Source organism: Dendrobates tinctorius, unplaced genomic scaffold (assembly GCF_039654945.1).
Source record: "Dendrobates tinctorius isolate UK_male_01 unplaced genomic scaffold, ASM3965494v1 ptg000177l, whole genome shotgun sequence".
Classification (NCBI taxonomy): domain Eukaryota; kingdom Metazoa; phylum Chordata; class Amphibia; order Anura; family Dendrobatidae; genus Dendrobates; species Dendrobates tinctorius.
The window spans coordinates 1,110,739-1,128,266 of record NW_027361844.1 but is presented as its reverse complement, the minus strand read 5'-3'; the positions used below and the strand labels follow the sequence as shown (position 1 = coordinate 1,128,266).

Sequence of the window (17,528 nt, the reverse complement as noted above, 5' to 3'; positions counted from 1 at the left end):
AACGGGGTGACAAATGCCGACTTGGGAATAGCGTCAGGACTAAGGGGAATCTGCCAGTAGCCTTTGCATAGATCGATGGTGGTCAAATACTTTGCCCCCGCCAGCCGGTCTAACAACTCATCCACATGCGGCATGGGGTATGCATCCGTCACTGTTTTCTCATTGAGCCTATGATAGTCTACACAAAACCGTGTAGTCCCATCCTTCTTGGGCACTAACACTACGGGGGATGCCCAGGGACTGACTCTTCAATGACCCCTAAGCGCAGCATCTCTTGTATCTCGTCGCATCCCCTCTAGTACAGACTCAGGGACACGGAAGGGGTTTGTCGCAGGGGGGTCTGATCCTGGGTCTCAACCTTGTGTTGTGCCAGGCGAGTGTACCCTGGTCTCCCCGAAAACATCCACTGTCGCTGCCTCATCAACTCCTCCGCCTGCTGTCTCTCCCGGGGGCCTAGGTCTTTACCCAAGTGTACCTGGTCCCATGTTTTAGACTGAGTCCTTTCCTCTAAGACATCCGGCAAGGGAAGTCCGGCTAAATCCTCTGCTTCAGGTGCACAGATGGCCACTACCTCTTCAGGGCGCTCCTGGTAGGGCTTCAGCATATTCACGTGGAACATGCGGATAACCCTGGGGACGTCACAATCGGCGACATTATAGGTTGTGTCGGCTATTTTTCCTACTACCTGGTACCATGCAGCTTGAAACTTATTCTGCTTAGTGGGCTCTAACACCAGGACCTTCTGTCCTATTTCCAAAGTGCGCTCTCTGGCCCTCCGATCGTACCATATGCGCTGGCGCCGCTGGGTCGCCTGCATGTTCTCACGTACAGCCTGAGTCAGCTCCTGTAGGCGGTCTCGGAATTCCAGCACATAGGGTACAATAGGTACACCTTCTATGAGGCCCTCCCCTTCCCAGTGTTCCAGCACTAAGTCTAGGGGTCCCCTTACCCGTCTTCCGTATACCAGCTCGAACGAGGAGAACCCCGTGGATTCTTAGGGCACCTCCCGATAGGCAAACAGGAGGTGTGGCAAGAATTTCTCCCAGTCTCTGTATGTCCTGGTAAAAGTCCCAATGAGCTGTTTTAATGTCCCGTTAAAGCGTTCACACAACCCATTGGTTAGCGGGTGGTACGGGGCGCTTCTAATGGACTTTACGCCGCACAGCTTTCACAGTTGGTGGGTCACCTCTGCTGTAAACTGGGTACCCTGGTCCGAGATAATCTCCCGGGGAAATCCAAGCCGTGAGAACACCTGGAGCAGGGCGGCCGCCACCGTCTCTGCCAGTATGTTGGGTAACGTAACCGCCTCTGGAAATCCGTGTGGCATAATCTACCACTGTCAATATATACTTTTTCCCGGACGGACTGGGTTTGGCTAACGGCCCTATCAGATCGACCGCTACTCGGCTAAATGGTTCCTCCGCAATGGGGAGGGGGCGTAATTTGGCCTTGCATCGATCCCCCCTCTTGCCAATGCGCTGACAACTGTCACAGGTCTGGCAGTACTGACAAACATCATAGGTTACCCCCGGCCAAAAGAAGTTTTGTGTCAGACAATGCCTGGTGCGACTGACGCCGAAGTGCCCGGCTAAGGGTATGTCATGAGATTCGCAGTAGCTCCTGCCTATACTTCTTGGAAACTACCAGCTGTCAATTTATAGCGGGGCTCATCCCTGTGTGATGCTGCTCTGTGATCCGGTAGAGAAGTCCCTGCTTCCATACAAACTGTTCCCCTTCCAGTACCCCTCTCCCCTCCTGGGCCTTCCCACGACATCCCTCTAATGAAGGATCCTCAAGTAACTCCCTCTTAAATTCATCTGGGGTGGCCCAAGAAATGTGTCTGGCTATGGGAATACGTGTAGGGCTGGGATGTCTTACCTGGGCCTCCTCTGAGTGTGATTCCGCCTCCGCAGCTCGAGCTTGTCTCCGGGTGGTCACAGGATAGGTCTCAGCCAGAGGGGCCACCGAGAATGCAGACAACATGGGCCCCAAGTCATTTCCCAGCAAGACGTCTGCAGGCAAATCCTCCATCAAGCCGACCTCAACAAGGCCATCCCCGACTCCCCAGTTCAGGTGAATCCTCGCAGTGGGCAGTCGATGTATGGCTCCCCCTGCTACACGGACTGCCACTGTCCCGTCCGTCTTCTCTTGGTCCCGGACGAGATGAGGCTTCACAAGGGTCAAAGTTGCTCCGGAACCTCATAGTCCCTGCATACGTTTCCCATTAACCCACACGACCTGTCGATGCTGTTGTCGATTATCTGCCTGGGCTGCATGCACGAGGTCTACTTCATGCAGCACTTCCTCCATCTCTTCCACCCCTTGGTTAGTCGTAGCCCCCAATGCCGGGTCAGCTTCGCCTTGGTAGCAGTGTACAGCAGCCCGGCTGAAGTTAGCTGTTCCCGCCTTTGGCCACTGCGTATGCTGAGTCCGGTTGGGACATTGCCTTTGCAGGTGGCCCAGCTGACGGCAGATGTGGCATCGCACCCAAGGGGGACTGTGGTAGGCCAGGATTCTAGCTGGTCCCCCTACAATCTTCGGTGGTTTGGGGCCCTCCAGGTCCATGGGCGGGCCCCTTTTGACCATCTTTGATCCGGACAAATGCGGCCTCCTGGCATCATGATGTTCATCGCCCAGACGAGCGGCTTCCTCAAGAGTCGTTGGCCGCCTGTCCCGAAGACATTCCTGTGTCTCGGGGGTTAGTCCATTAAAGAATCGTTCTAACGAGAAGAGTTGGAAGACGTCCTCCTTAGTGGTTGCTTGGCTCCCTTGTACCCACTGTAGCAGTGACCGCCGTAATTTACAGGCCCATTCAGCGTGGGTATCGGTTACGTGTTTTATAAGTACGCGGAACTTTTGGCGGTAGGCCTCTGGTGTCAACGCATACCGGGCCAAGATCACTTCTTTGATCCGCTCATAGTCCATACAGTCCTCATCAGGTACCGTGCGATAGGCATCCGCTGCCCGGCCTGTCAGCTTGCTGGCCAGAATCTGAATCCGTTCCTCCGGCTTTACTTGATGAAGGGCACACTGCCGCTCAAAGTCCTGCAGAAAGCCATCAATGTCTTCCTCTGCCTCCCCCAACTGTCGGAAGGCATTGTACTGGCTCTTTTTGTGGCTTACTGTTGAAGGTACCTGGTCGAAGGCCAGAGCTCCCCCTGCTCGCTGACTCTTCTCTCTCCGCTCTGCCATCTCCATCTTGGCCAGCTCCACTTTGGTCCGCTCTGCCATCTCCATCTTGGCCAGCTCCACTTTTAGTCTCCTCCACATTCACATTGGGGGGCGCTGCACTGTCGTGTTCCATGATGGTTGCTATCAAATCCGCTTTTGTTTTGTTGCTGGCGATCAACCCTCGGGCTTCCACCAGATCTTTTAATGTAGTCCTCTTTAACTTCTGGTAGTTATTTTCCATTCATTCCTTTCCTACTGTAGAAGGGGTATCAAATCCCGCTGGCTGCCACCAGTGTAACGGGGTCTTCCAAGCTGGGGTACCTCTTTCAGTACCACCCCGTGTTTTCGGAGGTCCGCTCTGCATTGGCTGGAGTCTGAATGAAGGATGCTGGCTGGAATTCCTCTGAGTGCATGGGAGCATATAAAAGATCACTGCTTCTCCATGTATTTCCAGTCTGACAACACTTTACTCACAGGACACAGAATATATATCACACAGATATAGAGGGCCGGCCAATAGACAGGCGTCAGGCCAGACATGCATTACATGTTTACATGTTTACTGTGGGAATTACAAAGGTGGGGGGAGGGCGGACACTGCTGATACATTAGGGACATGCATCTCACATGGAACCTATTATATATATATATAACTGCACAACATATTCTGGGTGCTGAGTGATTCTGCAACATAAGATATTTCTGGTTCTCTAAGACTTATTTCTGTATTTCTGTATCCACCTAGTCTCATCGAAACTGGGTTAGGCTAGGCCAGAAACAATAATCAGTTGCATAATGATTATATAGTAGATCAATAGTAATTTGCTATTTGGGGTAATTCTGGCTTCCGGCAGGCTCCGCCCCTCGGCTTCCTCTTCTTGTACCAGCGCCATCTTGGTGCTCCAGGAGGCCGGAGCAGGGCTCCGTCCACCGCCTCCGGGCGGGGATTTCATAAAAGATTCTAGGCAGGGGGCTGTTCACCTCTCTCTCTCTCTCTCTCTCTCTCTCATCAGCCTTCGGGCGGCAGCTGCTGCGGGGACACAGGTCGTGGGTATGTGAGTACTGCACTACAGGTTGCTCCCTCACTCCGCTTTCTACCCCTGATGGTTGGCACCAGGTTAAGCCTGTCAGTATGCCCAAGGGAGAGCAGTCACGCTCCTCCTCATCCGCTTCAGCGACCTTGGTCAAATATTTTGTATGTACCAAACGAAATGTCAGGCTTCCTTCAGGTCAGTCCTCACCACTCTGCTCAGATTGCAGCAGACCTACGGTGTCACCAACACTAGAGAACAGGTGCAGCCCCTCTGCCTTATCTGTCTGGGAGAGCAGCGTGCACGTACACCACTGTATGGTGCATGTAAAATTGTCAAGCTCCGTGTTTTGTATACGGACTGACACACGCTGTTGTGAGTTCATTTTCCCCTTCGTCACTGAGGTCTGGTGAACTCCCTATTCTGGTAAAGGAAGGTAATGAGCCTGATTATCAGGCACCTGAGCCTAATGAGGATGACTGGCTGAGTGGAGTCACTGACTGGATATAAGGCTGCCGACGCCCTTCTGCCCTGCGGGTGATTTCTCTGTGGACTTCTAGGACACCAGTCTAATTCCTGCTTCCCTAAAGCTAAGTTTTCTGCTTTGCCTGTTTGCATTTATGTTTTGTTTTTGTTTTCCTTGCTTTTCTGGATTCTGCCATTCCCTGCTGGGATGAGCTGAATCTCCTTTTGCCGGTTGCTCTGTCTTCAGAATATTCCTGAGTACTGACATAGCTTTTTTGAAGCCTAGCGTCTTCAGGGCCTTTTTCACTGTCAGTCTGTTGGCTCTTATTTTCATAGGGTTTTTCACGGATTGCAGACAGTAGCCTTCCTGTCCTTTCCTATCTAGGTAGTTTGGGCCCCGTCTTTGCTCAGTCTATCTTTCTGTCTGTGTTAGTGTTTTCATCTTGCTTCACCGTCATTATATGTTGGGGGCTACCTATGGCTTTGGGGTCTGCTCTGGGGCAGTTAAGATTTCCCCTTTCTTTCTTTAGACCTATTTAATTCTCCGGCTGTGATCGAGGGGTCTAGGGCATCGTAGGAACCCCCCACGGCTACTGTTAGTTGTTGTGATAGGATCAGGGGTCTGCAATTCGATAGCTGCCAACCTCTCTGGTTTTCTAGACTTAGCTAGCATTTCTGTTTTTGCCTCCTACGGTGACTCAATCATAACAGCTCCCGCATTATCCCTGGAGCAGGAGGAAGCCACCCTGCCTGCCGCCCAGGGGCCATCCATCGCCACGGGAGACAGTGAGTGTCCAGGATGGGCCTCTTCCTTATCCAAGTCCGTGGCCGATCTTACCAGGGTATCACAGACCTTGGTAACGGTGCTTGACAGATTGCCACTTCAGACTCCAGTGGACACAGGAGCATCAAAGGAGCCTCCTTTTGGGCCTTTTAGAGGCCCTAAAAGGTTTAGACAGGACCACGAACCTAGGTCCCATTCTCACTCCATCTCTCCACCAGAGTTCCTCTGGCTGTCTGCCTCCTCCCGGTCCTCATCCCAGGAATCAGGCGAGGCATTATCAGAGACTCACTCAGAGGAGGGTTCTGAGTATGGGCCAGAACAGTCCGAGGGCGTCAAGGATATGGCTCAATGAGACTTTTAACATTGGGGACGCCACATCAATACCTAAAGATCAGACTATTTCATTTAACCGTCATAAGTCCCCCCACTAGGGCCTTTGCCTCCCACTAGGATTTTGAGGAAGTAATAGCCAGGGAAAGGGAAAACCAAACCAGGCGGTTTCAGAGGGATAGTCGTTTTGGGATTCAATATCCTTTTCCTCGAGATCTCACCGCCAACTGGACCTTCAGTGGATCCACCAGTGTCCAGACTCTCTACCAGTACAATCCTCCCACTGGACAGTGGGGCAGCTCTAAAGGATCCTAATGATAGAAGGATAGAATCCCTGGCGAAATCCACCTTTGAGGCAGCGGCCGCTACATTGTGTCTGGTTTTCGCTTCAGCCTGGGTAGCTGTCTGTTACGGAATGGGCCAAACAGCATAGACAGGGCATATTGGTCGGGGCCCCACCAGCGGAACTGGCAAAGTTCGCAGATCAAATCTCTCATGCCGGGAGGTATATGGTATCACCGGCCCTGGATGCCGCTTCTTGCGCAGCTCAAGCATCCAGTAACGTGGTAGTCGTCCGGCTGACGGTCTGGCTAAAGGCTTAGCAGGCTGATTTATCCTCAAAGAAATCACTGACCAATCTGCCGTTTCAGAGTGCCTGATTCTTGGGGTCAATGTTAGATCAAATCATTAAGAATGCAAGAGGGGGTACAAGCTCCTTTCTCCCTCAGGCCAAGCCTCGTCGATATGTTTTCAAACGTAGGGCTCAGCCCTTTCGCCGTACCCCAGCAACAGACGCTTATGCTCAGGGCCCACAGAGGTCACAAGCACCTAGAGACAGGAGGAGGGTATCCTTTCGGCCACCCCTTCATGGCATTCCCGCAGTTCCAACAGCAGAGCTATCAGGTCAGGGCTGAGCAGAGCCACTTCAGCCTGACACCGACAGGGAAGCCAACTCCCTTCCCAGTACCTCTTCCAGACTAGGAGGCCGCCTTCTCCTCTTCAGAGATGTCTGGCAGTGTTCAGTAGAGGATATCTGGGTAAAGGAGGTGGTATCCACAGGATAAAAGATAGACTTCAACACGCTTCCGCGACACCGTTTCTTTCTATCGCTACCTCCAAGAGACGCTGCTATGGCTCTAGGGTTTTTTGCGGTAATCGACTCTCTCCTCAACGCAGGGGTAATCGTCCCCGTTCCCGAGCAGGAACGTTTCACCGATTTTTACTCAAGCCTGTTTGTGATCCTAAAAAAGGATGGCTCGGTTCATCCCATACTAGACCTCAAAATGCTAAACAAATGGGTTCGCTTATGCCATTTCAGGATGTAGTTGATTCGGTCGGTAATCACATCTATGGAGGATCAGGAATTCCTATGTTCCATAGACTCGGGACGCCTACCTGCACGTCCCCATTTTTCAGGGACATCAAAGGTTTCTGCGCTTTGCTGTCCAAGATCAGCATTTCCAGTTTGTGGCCCTGCCATTTGGGCTGGCAACAGCACCCAGAATTTTTACAAAGATTATGGCAGCAATGGTAGCTATATTAAGGGTCAGAGGCATAATATTAGTACCATATCTCGACGATATTCTCGTCAAAGCACCCTCCTTCACTCAGGCCCAGGAAAACCTAGCGGTGGTTTTAAACACACTGTTCTGGTTTGGTTGGATCATAAACTGGGAGAAATGTCACCTAACCCCAACACAACGCCTAGAATTCTTAGGGATGATAATCGACACCCGCCGCTCGAGGGTCTTTCTCCCAGAAAGAAAGTGTATTACCCTCCAACAGGGAATTCGTTCTCTGTTAAAATTCCAACTTCTATCCTTTCGCTCTGCCATGAGAGTCTGTTTCATTCCAGGATACTGCAGAGGAACATCCTCCTTCAGGGGGACAGGACCATCTCTTCGCTGGATCGCCCCTTCCTCGCTTCCATTCAGACCAGGGAATCACTCAAGTGGTGGCTGACCTCCCCCCTCGATCATCTGGGACGGCCTTTTCCCCCTGTCCACTGGCAGGTGGTAACTACAGATGCCAGTCTCCTGGGCTGGGGTGCGGTATTCCATCAACTGACGGTCCAGGGACGATGGTCAAGGCGAAAATCCTCACTATCAATCAATATTCTAGAACTGAGGGCGATCTTTCTAGCACTCCTACATTGCGAAAGATACCTCAACAACCAGCCAGTCCGGATTCGGACGGACTATGCCACAGCGGTGGCATACATCAATCACCAAGGGGGAACCAGGAGTCCCCGGGCACTGGCCGAGGTAGCCAGAATCGTCAGCTGGGCGGAAACCGCAATTCCTGCAATTTCGGCAGTTTACATTCCCGGCACAGACAACACGGCCGCCGACTTCTCAGTCGGGAGGGGCTCGCGGCAGGAGAATGGTCCTTACATCAGGACGTGCTCTGTCAGATATGCCGCCTATGGGGGACTCCAGACTTCTGTCATCGCGGCAGAACAGAAGGGTCCAACAGTTTGTCTCAATATACCGCGATCCTCTAGCAATAGGGGTCGACGCGCTGGTCATTCCCTGGACACAGTTCAGACTCCCTTACCTGATCCCTCCCCTTCCTCTCCTGCAAAGGTTGCTAAAGAAGATCAAGGCGGAAAGGGTGCCTGTTATATTGATCGCCCCGTACTGGCCCAGGAGGGCCTGGTTCGCAGAAATTATCAATCTTCTCGCAGGCAGCCCCTGGAGACTCCCCGACAGACCAGATCTCCTGGCTCAGGGGCCGTTTTACCACTCGAATTCTCGGTTGCTCAATTTGACGGCATGGCCGTTGAAACCACAATACTGAAAGCAGCGGGATTTTCGGATCGAGTCATTAATACAATGATCCAGGCTAGGAAGCCATCCTCTTCCAGGGTCTATTATTGAGCCTGGAAGGCCTATTTTGGCTGGTGTGAGTCTAATCACATCACACCTATGCCCTGTTCCCTACCATCTGTCTTAGCCTTTTTACAGGCAGGGTTAGATGCCGGTCTGGCCCTAAGTTCTTTGAAAGGCCGGGTATCTGCTCTCTCTATTCTTTTTCAAAGAAATTTGGCCTCCCTCTTACAGGTTAAGACCTTTCTGCAAGGGGTGGCGCATACAGCTCCTCCTTACAGATCCCCAGTGGCTCCATGGGATCTTATCTTGGTCTTGGAAGCCTTGACAGGTTCACCCTTTGAACCCCTCCAGGATGCTCCCATGTCTTTGTTGTCCTGGAAGGTGGTATTTCTCCTAGCCATCACCTCTATTAGGCGGGTTTCAGAATTAGCGGCATTGTCCTGTCGCCCTCCATTCTTAATTATGCACCAAGACAAGATTGTTTTGCGGCCTCCTCCTAACTTTCTTCCCAAGGTGGTATCCACCTTCCACCTGAACGAGGATATAATCCTTCCGTCATTTTGTCCCGCTCCAACCCATCCTCTGGAGCGTTCTTTGAATAAGCTAGATCTGGTCAGGGCGATAAGGCTCTATCTGGCCAGGACCGCTCCCTTCAGGAAGGCAGACTCACTCTGTTATCCCCAATGGGGTGAGAAGAGGCCTGCCGGCCTCTAAGGCAACAATTGCCCGCTGGATCAGAATGGCAATTCTGGAAGCCTACCGAGTGAAGGACAGAGTGTCCCCGGCTGGGGTCAAGGCCCATTCTACTCGGGCGGTGGGCACCTCCTGGGCAGTACACAATAGGGCATCAGCCATGCAGTTGTGCAAGGCAGCCACATGGTCGTCCATGCATACCTTTTCAAGGTTCTATAAGGTCCATACCTATGCTTCAGCGGACACAAGCCTAGGCAGAAGAATCTTGCAGGCGGCAGTGGTGAGTTCTCCGACCTGAAGGAAGTTTCTGTCTTCTCCCACCCCAGGGACTGCTTTTAGACGTCCCACGGTTTCGGTGTCCCCCAATGAGACGAAAGAGAAAACAGGATTTTGGTTGCTTAGCGTTATATCTGTTTCTCAGAGTCTTCATTGGGAACACAGTGGCCTCCCATGATTTTGTTACTTGTAATGAATATATGAGGACTTACATGATATTGTCTCCTCCTACTGCTTTTTTACTAACTGATTGTCCTACAGCCGGTCGGAGGGGTGTATACTGCGGAGTCGGTTAACATCTTTTTCATGGCATATTGTCAACCTCCTAGTGGCAGCAGCACACTCCCACGGTTTCTGTGTCCCCCAATGAAGACAATGAGAAACAGATTTTACGGTAAGCAACCAAAATCCTGTTTTTTTCCTATTTTCCTCCTCAAAATTTGGGGTGCGTCTTATAACCCCCAAAATACACTAAGTCCTTTTTTTTTTTTTTGTCCAGCCCTACTATGAGGCTGAACACTTATTGGGAGGTCATTGCTAACTACCTGACTGTTGTTGTACGCCAATCTCTCCTTGTCACAGAATCACTCATGGTGGTGACTCTCCGACTTCTTGTGACCTCACTGACAGAATAGTTCCTTCCACTCTAATCTGCGCTTACAAGCTCAATACCATCAGTATGTAAGCACTGCACCCCTTGTCTCGGAGACCAGCCTCCTCTGATAGACTGCAGCGGTGGCCTGTTACCTAGGCAATGATCAGTAAACAAATCTAAAAATCGCATTATTCTTAAGAATGACGTGGATGTTTAATAAGTAACTGACATAGTTGGTTGTTTTTACAAGCCCCTTTCAATTGTACCCACTTAAGATGATGTCAGGAGCCCTGGAAATTCCCCAAATTTTCTTTGTGTCATATGTTACCTTTTGCTTTTTGTCTTCCTCTTGCAGCTAAAATTAACCCCTGAATACCTGCAACTTATAAAATACCAAGCCATCGCTGCCAACAGTAAGATCTACTTTGGTAATGACATCCCAAATATGTTTATGGACAGCACCACAAGCACCAGCGCCCATCCGGGCGACCAACCTCCAGGAGACGCCTTTCCCTTTAAAGACTCCACTGTACATTCTGATGAATCAAATTCCTAAGGACAAAAGGGAGAAAAAATCCACTGGTTTTACAAAAAAAAAGGAAAATGAACGAAAAATATATGAAAATTGCAAAACCAAATGATCATTTTTTTTTCTAGCGATTTGCAGCCTCAGAAGGAAGTATTGGCACTCTGTAGATTAATTTTTTTCTTTTATATGTCCACGAAATGAATGTTTGTATTGTATCGGAAGTATTTGGATTCTCAGGACGCTGTGATTTGTTTTTCTACTGCGGCGGCTATAAAACACTCACAGATTGTGGGGTGATGCATCTCATGGCAGCTCGTGGAGGCTTTTTACAGTATTTTGATATCTTTTTGCAAAATGTTGTATGTATATTACTAGGGACCAATATTTGTCTTTTTTTGTGGAGTCCAAATGTGCTACAGAGAAGGATAAGATCTGAGTACAATGTGTGCATTATTGTCTGTCGTGGTACTTACAAGGATCACGATGTCTTATAAGACCTGCCAGTACAATACATCCACATATTAAAGTAGATCTTGTCACCACTTTTCAATTGCATCCTTTATTAAATAGAAGTAAGACCTGGAGAGCCTAGTGTACTCACTTTGAAAATCCATATTAGAATGGCTGTATAATCTGGTTTGAACGTTTCCCTGCCTGATAATAAAATTAGCATTTTTATAAAGGGTACAGTATCAGTATTTGTCCAGTCTCAGACTTGGATTTTCACGGTATGTACACCAGCCTCATCAGATCTAAGATATATTTACTAATTTATGCCATATGTCTTGTGCAGTTTTGCATTAGGTTAGTTATCTGGGCCTATGTTTGTCTTTTTGGTCAGATGCCCTGTACTTTAGTTGGGGGGATGCAGTAACCATACCCTACACTGTATATACTGAGGCCTCATTCAGACTTGTTTCTTTTTTTGCATATAAGAACCATCCGTTTTTCTGTGGCGGTGTGTTTTTTGTTTTGTATTTTTAGATCTAACTAGCTGAAGAGCCTGGCGCTGCCCGGGCATAGTAACTAACTGTGGTTAGTTATAACAAATTATAATTATCCTCCTTCCCATAGTCCCGCACCCATATACCCATCATACATATCCACGATCCCATAGGCCCGTGCCCATATACCCATCATACATATCCTACATCCCATAGTCGAGTGCCCATATACCCATCACACATCCTCCATCCCATAGTCCCATGCCCATATACCCATCATACATATTCTCCATCCCATAGTCCCATGCCCATATACCCATCATACATATTCGCCATCCCATAGTAGAGTGCCCATATACCCATCACACATCCTTCATCTCATAGTCCCATGCCCATATACCCATCATATATATCCTCCATCTTATAGTCCCATGCCCATATACCCATCATACATATCCACCATCCCATAGTCCCGTGCCCATATACCCATCATACATATCCTCCATCCCATAGTCCCGTGCCCATATATCCATCACACATCCTCCATCCCATAGTCCTGTGCCCATATACATATCCGCCATCCAATAGTCCCGTGCCCATATACCCGTCAAACATATCCTCCTTTCCATAGTCCGGTGCCCATATACCCATCATACATATCCTCCATCCCATAGTCGAGTGCCCATATACCCATCACACATCCTCCATCCCATAGTCCCATGCCCATATACCCATCATACATATTCTCCATCCCACAGTCCCATGCCCATATACCCATCATACATATTCGCCATCCCATAGTCGAGTGCCCATATACCCATCACACATCCTTCATCTCATAGTCCCATGCCCATATACCCATCACATATCCTCCATCCCATAGTCCCGTGCCCATATACATATCCGCCATCCCATAGTCCCTTGCCCATATACCCGTCAAACATATCCTCCATCCCATAGTCCAGTGCCCATATACCCATCACACATCCTCCATCCCATAGTCCCGTGCCCATATACATATCCGCCATCCCATAGTACCGTGCCCATACCCATCATACATATCCTCCATCCCATAGTCCAGTGCAAAAATATACCCATCACACATCCTCCATCCCATAGTCCCGTTCACATATACCTATCATACATATCCTCCATCCCACAGTCTGGTGCCCATATACTAATCAAACATCCTCCATTCCATAGTCAACCATTATGACATCATAATGAGCGGCGGCAGGGCTTGCAACCTTTGATGACATCAGCGTCGCCATGGCAACCATTGTGACATCATAATGAGGGGCGGGGCTTGATACGCACGCACTGCTTCCCCAGTATGCAAATAGGGGCATTATGACATCACAATGAGGGGCGGGGCTTGACGCACACACACTTTTTCCCCCAGTATGTAGATAGGAGCAAAATTGTTTGGTGAATTGGAATGCGCAGGGTTAAAATTTCGCCTCACAACATAGCTTAGGACGCTCTCGGGGTCCAGACGTGTGACTGTGCCAAATTTTGTGGATGTAGCTGCGACGGTTCGGATGCCTATCCCGGACATACACACATACACACACACACCCATACACAGACACACACACACACCTGTTGTGAGCTCATTTTCGGGTTTGCCTCTGGCTTCTGGTGAGGGTTATGGAGCTGACTGTGCTGACAGAGGAGTAGTGAGTTCTCTATCTGGACTCCCTCTGTTGGTGAAGGGAGGTAATGAAGCTGATCTAAATGGCAGAGACCGGCCACCTGAGGAAGAGGACTGCGATTGGACATCAGGAGTTTCTGATTGGATTTAAGGCAGCCAACTCCCTAGTTTCTTGCGGGTGATTTTTCCTGAGTGTGGCTCCTGGTTTCCAGTTTGGTTCCTGCCTTCCTAAAGCTAAGTTTTCTCTGCTATTGTTCATATGAGTTTTTGTCTGGTTTACTTAGTTTTCGTGTTCAGCCAGCCCTGGCTGGGACTGGGCTGAATCCCCATTTTGTCTCTGATCAGTTGATCTCTTTTGCTCTGTCTTCAGAATATACCTGAGTGCTGATATAGTGATTTGAAGTCTAGCGACTTCGGGGCCTTTTTCTATCAGACGTGTTGGACATTTTTTTGGCAGGGTTTTTTGCATGATTGCAGACAGCAGCTTTTCTTTCCTGTCCTTTCTAGTTAGCGAGGGCCCCATCGTTTGCTCAGCCTATCTTTCTATCTGTGTCTGTGATTTCATCTTGTTTCACCGACAATACATGTTGGGGGCTGTCTATTTCTTTGGGGTCTGCTCTGGGGCAGTTTAGATTTTCCCTTTCTTTCTTTAGGCTTATTTAGTTCTCCGGCCGTGATGAGGCGACTAGGACCACCGTAGGCACGCTCCACGGCTACTGCTAGTTGTTGTGGATAGGATCAGGGGTCTGCAATCCGCTAGTTACCAACCTCTTCGGTTTTCTGGGCTTAGCTTGCTTTTTGTTTTTTCCTCCTCGGTGACTCATTCATAACAGAATCACCAGCCATACCGCAGATTCTAGGGTACTCAAAAGCAGGAGAGAATTGTAAAAACAAAAAAAAGGGTCAGAATTTTTTTTTTATATGTATATTTTCTCCTCTTTTTCTCTGGGGCCGTAGGAGGATTCTTTTTTTTTTCTTTTTCTCCTTGATGGAGATTAAGCAATTGTCTGATCGTGTGGAGCAGCTCGCTGCTGAAGTGCGGGGAATTTCTGCCTCTCTCACTCATTCACATTCTGATGAACCAAGGATCCCTGCTCCTGATGTGTTTTCTGGGGATCGGTCTAAATTTTTGAATTTTAAGAATAATTGTGAATTATTTCTTGCCTAGAAGCCTAACTCATCGGGGAGCTAAAATTGTCATCTTCCTGCGCGGCGATCCCCAGGATTGGGCGTTTTCTTTGACACCTGAAGATCCTGTTTTGACTAATGTGGATGCATTTTTTCAAGCCTTGGGGTTGTTATATGATGAACCTAATGCTATTGATCAAGCTGAGAGAGCCCTATTGGCATTGAACCAGGGTCAGGATCCTGCAGAGTTATACTGTCAGAAATTCCGAAAGTGGGTGGCCCTTACTACATGGAATGATAGTGCATTGGCAGCTGTCTTTCGGAAGGGTTTGTCTGAGACTTTAAAAGATACTATGGTGGGATTTCCTGTTCCCTCTGGTCTTGACGATTCTATGTCATTAGCCATTCAAGTTTTTTTTTTTAAAATCAGATAGTTTTTATTAAAAGTTTTAGAAATGACAGGCATGTACAACTTACAACATGTTGTCAAACATTCCCTCCCCCCATAACACCCCCCCTCCTTGTCCGATGGCATATAGACTAGTACATAGCGAGTAAACCAAGTTCCATCATACAACCATATCATATGAGAAATGATGATTAGCTACCGACAGGAGACCACCCCCAGGGCCCACTCATTAATCTAGGAGATTTGAGGCAGCCAGGCCAGGAACCCTCAACCATCCCTCCCATATTTTCCCAAAAATATGCGGCACACCCCTCTTGAGGTACACAAACTTTTCCCTGTATAATATTTGATTTAATCTATTAATATATTCTTTTCTTGAGGGAGTTTTGTCAGAGATCCAGTGATAAGCTATCAGCTTTCGGGCCACAAATAGCATTATGGCCACAGCAATTTTAAGGTATTGATCCCCTCCCACCTCATCAACATAGCCCAAAACACATATCGTGGGGTCCCTGGGAATATCCTGTCCCGTGACCAAATGTATAAGGCCAAGGACCACGATCCAAAATATTTGTAGGCAGGAGCATGTCCACATCATATGCAAAATGTCCGCATTATCCATCGTGCACCTGGGGCATCTCGAATCCCACCGACACCCTCTACTAAACAACCATTCGGGAGACCTGTATGTCCTATAGAGGATATATAGCTGAGACAGGCGGCCAGGCTCACTAAGAGACAGTCTGGGAATCATCTGTAGAATCGAGTCCCACTGTTCCGCTGATATCATGCCCAGCTGTTGTTTCCACTTTGTCAGTGCACCAATAGGATGCCTTGACAGGACCTGTCCAAGTAAACCACCATACACCATCGAAATCAGTCCCCTGGTGGACCCCTGCATACCAAGCCTATGGATAATGACGTCGTGGTGTATGGTTAGGTCAGCTTTTTTGCTTTGCACCATATACGCGTGACGCAGCTGCAAATATTGATAAAACATAGAACGTTGGAGGGGAAATTCCCGTCCCAATTGCTCAAAAGTTTTAAAAACCCCTCCCTCCACCAGCTGCGACACCCACCATATGCCAATCCGCCTCCAGTGAGCGAAGCCTCTGAGCGATTTCATGCATGGCAAATGCTGATTGTCCCATATGGGGGAGTACCTTGTAAGACCGCGTATTCCTCTCAGCTGCCTCAGCTTGTCCCATACCCTAACCATCAGAAGTACCGTAGGGAATCTGAATGCAAGGGATCGAAATCTACCCGACTCCAGACTCGACACCAGTGATCCCCGCCCCACTAGGAATTGAAGGATCTTCTGACCTCCCACCAAATCCACCAACTCGCCCTCCATTCCTCCCGCTACATGCTGGCATTGGGAAGCCAGAAAATAAAGCCATGGGTTGGGCAACGCAAGTCCCCCCTCTTCTTTAGGTTTTTGCAAGTGTTCAAGTTTAATTCTCGTGCCTTTTTTTAGCCAGATGAGCTCTCTAAAAATCATATTAATTTTATGAAACCTGTTCTGGGGAAACCAGACAGGGGAGTTATGAAGGACATATAGGAGTTGCGGCATAACTACCATCTTCAACAGATTCACTCTTCCCACAACAGAGAGGTGTAGCTTCGCCCAAGCCTTAACCTTCTGTTTGATCCTATCCAACAGCGGAACAAGATTGAGGCTCTCATAGTCTGTCAGCTTATTGGATATTCTTATGCCCAAATATTGGAGGGACGTTGCAACCGGCACACCTACTACACTGCAGGAGCATGAGTCCAGTGGAAGGAGCGCTGACTTCTCCCAGTTAATAACCAGACCCGAGACCTCCCCAAACGCCCCAAGAAGTGTCATCGTGTTTTGTAATGATCTGTCCGCATCCGCTAAAAATAACAACAGGTCATCCGCATATAATGCTACCTTCTCCTCATGCTCCCCATACCGGAATCCCTCTATGCCAGCATCCGATCTTACCATCGAGGCCAATGGCTCCACCGCAAGAGCAAACAGCAGGGGGGATAAAGGGCATCCCTGCCTTGTTCCTCTATGAAGTGGAAAAGGATCAGACAACTGACCATTGGCCCTCAACCGAGCACTCGGTTCCGAGTACAAGAGCTTGACCCAGCCAATAAAGCCCGGGCCAAAGCCCATACAGTGAAGCGTCGCCCATAAATAGTCCCACTCCACACTATCAAATGCCTTAGCGGCGTCTAGGGACAGAACCACCCTCTTCCCGGCATTATCAGCCCTCACCTGCATATTCAGATATAATCTCCTAATATTCATAGCCGTCGATTTGTTGGGCATAAACCCGGTCTGATCGGGGTGTATTAACACAGCTACTACCTTTGAGAGTCGGATGGCCAGGACCTTCGCCAAAAGTTTAATGTCTAGCGTCAACAGGGAGATGGGCCTATACGACGCGGGCAGAGTTGGGTCCTTATCCTTTTTCAACAGCACGGCAATGACAGCTTCTCGCATAGACGGTGGGAGAACACCCCGTTCCAAACTATCATTAAACACTGTCAATAGAGCAGGGAGCAACACCGTTCTATACCGTTTGTACACCTCAGCTGGCAACCCATCTACCCCAGGTGCCTTACCATTGGACATGGTTCCCAGAGCCTCCTCCAACTCGTCCAGACTTAGAGGTCTATCTAGAGAGTGTCTGTCCTCAGGAGTCAGCCGTGGGA

The 17,528-nt window shown here is 49.1% G+C and overlaps 1 long non-coding RNA gene across 1 annotated transcript in view; it reads left to right on the top strand.

Annotated features, from left to right (window-relative positions):
- LOC141054216 (uncharacterized) overlaps positions 1-10,929 on the top strand; it is a 37,731-nt gene extending 26,802 nt beyond the window's left edge. Inside the window, exon 2 of the long non-coding RNA XR_012221380.1 lies at positions 10,532-10,929. This is a non-coding gene — a long non-coding RNA (uncharacterized lncRNA). The remainder of the gene's footprint in view (positions 1-10,531) is intronic.
- Positions 10,930-17,528: the final 6,599 nt, after the last annotated feature.